This window comes from Lactuca sativa, chromosome 1, assembly GCF_002870075.4.
Source record: "Lactuca sativa cultivar Salinas chromosome 1, Lsat_Salinas_v11, whole genome shotgun sequence".
Classification (NCBI taxonomy): domain Eukaryota; kingdom Viridiplantae; phylum Streptophyta; class Magnoliopsida; order Asterales; family Asteraceae; genus Lactuca; species Lactuca sativa.
The window spans coordinates 29,839,071-29,843,345 of record NC_056623.2 but is presented as its reverse complement, the minus strand read 5'-3'; the positions used below and the strand labels follow the sequence as shown (position 1 = coordinate 29,843,345).

At 40.9% G+C, this 4,275-nt stretch overlaps 1 non-coding gene across 1 annotated transcript; it reads right to left on the bottom strand.

Annotated features, from left to right (window-relative positions):
• Positions 1–1,131: 1,131 nt before the first annotated feature.
• On the bottom strand, positions 1,132–1,238 carry LOC111889138 (small nucleolar RNA R71). Its single transcript, XR_002849425.1, has one exon. It is a non-coding gene; the product is annotated as a small nucleolar RNA R71 (small nucleolar RNA).
• Positions 1,239–4,275: the final 3,037 nt, after the last annotated feature.

The following is a 4,275-nucleotide window of genomic DNA, read 5'->3' as shown; positions in this document are numbered from 1 at the left end:
GTGTGTGAATGATAATTAATTTTCTGTTAATAGGAAGGTAATTAAATAGTATGAACATCTTTTGATTATTATTTAACTATACCATAATTGATAGGTTCACTGCCTTTGTGTGTTTATTTTATAATTAAAAGTAGATTCAAAACTAAGTGAGTTTGCACACATCAAGTTTTTGGCGCCGTTGCCGGGGAACGGTTCTAAAGTTAACATTAAATTCTATTTTTATCGATCCTTTGTGTAAGATTTATCTTACACAGAGTTAATTCTTAGGTAATTTAGTAATTAGTATAAGTTTTAATAGAAATCCGTTTTCAAAAGTAATTAGAAAGTTTTTATGTTTTTGCCTTCAACTCGCCGAGTGCACTCGTGCCGACTCGGCAAGTTCATCGCTGATTCACAGTTTTAATTTTTATTTATTCTTTTGTTCTTTTTACGCGTTTTTGTTTTGTTTACAGTTGTTTCATGACCTGAGGATCTGATACACCTCTGGTCCCTCCTCTTGAAGATCCGGAATCCGCACTAAGGAGGAGCAATGGCAAAACCGTTGGAGAATCCGCTTCTTCAAAGAACTCGCCACTCAAGAACCTCAAGTCCGTTTTCAGCAAGAAGAGGAGTTGCAAATCAGGAGCATCCAGTGCCTCTTTGACAATCGAAGACCCAATTAAAGAAGACACCGAGTACGAGATTGAGGAAGAAGAAGAACCCACATACGAGCACGAATCCGATTTTGAAGACGATTTAGCTATCACTATGGCTAATATCGATGAAGTCCCCATAGAGGAATGGAAGAAGAGGATGCGCGATGACACTGGCCCGGGAATTGTGCAGCCCGCAAATCCCGCAACCGCTACTTTCGAGCTAAAGTGCTATATTCTCGCTCAACTCAAGGAGATTCCTTTTTATGGGAAAGACCACGAAGACGCCTACAAGCACTTGGATGAAGTAAATGATGTGGTTGACTACTTCAATGTACCAAATGTGCCACGCGAGACCCAGCTACTTCGCATGCTTCCAGTCACATTCAAGGGTGCTGCAAAGGATTGGCTCAAGTCACTTCCTCCCGAATCGGTCACCACATGGACCAAGATGAAAGAAGAGTTCAAAGACCATTTTTGCCCGCCTTCCAAAATAGCTAAGTTGAAGAAAGCCATCGCCAAATTCGAGCAACAACCCGGGGAATCTCTTTATGAAGCTTGGGAAAGGCACAAAGGTCTTCTTAGAAATTTCCCACACCATGACCTTAATAGCCGACAAGAGGTCTCCATTTTCTATGATGGAGTAAATGTCACCACAAGGCAATTGCTCAATTCACAAGGCCCGCTCACTAAGAAGCCACCTCCGGTAATCAAAGAATTAATTGAAGAATTCTCTAAGCATTCTAGAGAATACCATAATCCATGAAATGAAGTAAGTCGGGGGGTAGTGAACTCGGCAAATGATATCATGGCGGCGGTGATAGCTAAGCTCGATAGTCTAGATAGAAGGATGACAAAAATGGATCAAACAATCCATGCTATTCGAGTTGGATGTGAGAATTGTAGAGGGCCCCATCTCACAAAGGATTGTGACTTGGATGAAAATGGAAATAAGAAGGCTCAAGTGTTCTACTCAAGCGGCGATCGATACGATGAGAATTGGCAGAGACCGAAGAAGGATTGGCTCCCGTATGAAGAATACAAGAAGGCGAAGGAGGAGAAATACAAGCAGAAGGAGAGGGGATTTTATCAAAAGGAAGAACCGGTTATGGAAAAGAAAGCCGATGTAGAAGAATTGTTCACTAGATTCATAGCCGCGTCCGAAAAAAGGCACAATGATCATACAAGCAGAAGGAGAGGGGATTTTATCAAAAGGAAGAACCTGTAATGGAAAAGAAAGCCGATTTAGAAGAATTGTTCACTAGATTCATAGCCGCGTCCAAAAAAAGGCACAATGATCATGATGCTGCTATACAAGAGACTAGAAATATGCTAAGGAATCAGCAGGCATCTATTCTCAACATTGAGAAACAGCTGGGACAACTTGCACATCAAGTGAACGAAAGAAGACCGGGTCAACATCCAAGTAACACCGAAAATAATCCGAGAATGGAGAATGTGAGTGTTGTGACTTCCAGCTATGAAGAAATTTTCACACCTGCACAGAGGATCTCCAAGGTGAATACAGAAAAGGCAGAAGAGTCGGCTCCGGCTAAACCCGACCAGACTCACCAAGTCACTCTAATGGAATCGACGAGTCCATGCGCAGATGACAAAACTGTTAGGCCCTACAGTCCCTCTTTTCCATTCCCAATCAGAGCCATGCCTAGTGAAAAAGTTAGAGCATATAAAGCTTTCATGGAGCATGTTCGAGCCCTTCAAGTCAATATTCCATTTGTGGAAACAATGCTTTAAACACCCAAGTACTTTAACTTGCTAAAGGGTCTCTTTGCTGCTAGGAAGGATTTAGCTGAAGTCGCGGAGATAGTATTGAGTGAGCTACCAGAAAAGAAGGGCGATCTGGGGAGCATCATAATTTCTTGCCAATTTGGGAATTTACTTGCCACTAAAGCGTTGACCAATTCGGGTGCAAGTATCAATTTGATGCCTTTATCTTTCTTCAAGAAGCTGAATTTACCGGAGCCAAGGCCTGTAAATATGAAGATCCATTTGGCGGACAAGACAACAATTCATCCAAGAGGCATGTGTGAAGATCTTCTTATTAAGGTCAACAAATTTATCTTTCCCGTGGACTTTGTGGTACTTGATATGGAAGAAGACCCCAAAATTCCAATCATTTTGGGCAGGTCATTTTTGAATACCGCATGTGCATTAATTGATGTATATGAGTCCACACTAACGTTGTGGGTAGGAGACGAGTCAGCGGTATTTAAAGCTTTACCAGAGATCAAGCAAAAAGAGGAAAGAAAAGAAGAGATCTTATTCATTGACTTGGATGATGAGATACTACAAAGAGAACTTGCACTTTTGCAAGAACAAGATCCAAGCAAGCTTTTGCTACCCTCTAGAGGTAATGAAGATTTTGACAAAGACTTGGATGAGATAGAAAAGCTATTGAAAGGAGCAGACTCGGAAAACACAGTGGAAATTGTGAAATATGATCCGACTCGCCGAGTCGATTTCCCAGACTCGACGAGTCCAGTCGAAATGACCAACAACTTGGACGATTTTGATCTGCTTGTTACCAGCCCCCTGCATGTGTTGGACATGAAGATTTTCCCTCATTCTTTAGAAGAACAAGAAGAAAAAGGAGAAGTGGATGGTGAATTCCAACACGTTCATGTAGCATGCCTTGACACGATTATGCAAGAAGAAGAAGATATTCCACTTGAAGATGAGACAAGCTTTAGAGAAGAAGAAAAGGCAAGGGATAGGAGAGATGATGCTGATCAAACATTCCTCACCAAATCTAAAGCACGAGTTTTCACCAAATATGAAGTAATTAAGTTTAAGGAAAAGGAAGTAAAGGTGCAAAAGAATGGGGTGAAGAAGAAAAAGATGAAGAAAAGAGAATTTAATGCAGCTGAGGATGATGCTATAAGGAAGAAGAAAGAAGACTTGAGATGAGCTTACAAGAAGAGAATTCATGCTTACAAGACGAAGTACAAACCGCAGAAGATTAGGCGTGCATTCCCGATGCAGGAAGATGAAGAAACGTAGATGGGAAGGAGTCCAGCTAATGACTCCTTAAAAAGAAGCACTTGGCGGGAGGCAACCCGTTCTTTTTAGAGTTTGCTTTCTTTCATCTTTTTCGTTTTAGTTTGGTTTTAGTTTTAGGATTTTATCTTCCAAATCATCAGAAATGATTGCTTGAGAGTGCGTATGCACTAAGTGTAGGGTGGAATAAATTTTTAATGGCAAAATGATTTTATTTTCTGAATTGTTTGTAAGAGACTCGCCGAGTCTGACCATGACTCGACGAGCCGATTCAGATTCCAGATGAGTTTAAAATCGCGACCAGACTCGGCGAGTCTGACCCTGACTCGACGAGTCAGTTTTATTTACAGAAAAAAATTAATTTAAAATTATTTTGACAACCGGTAACTAGGGTTTTTAACCCTAATGAAATCAGTTCCCCCCCCCCCCCCCCTTCACTCGCCGTGCGCCTCCATTTGTGCCTCTCTCAAGCATTCATCAACCTCTTCACTCTTTCTTCAAGATTTTTGGTTTCCATAAAAAAAGGTACTTAATTTCTTCCTTAATTCTGTTAAAGGCATGATTTTTAGATGATCTAGGGTGTCAATTTCATAGTATACCCGATTTTTAGTTATAGTGAATTTTT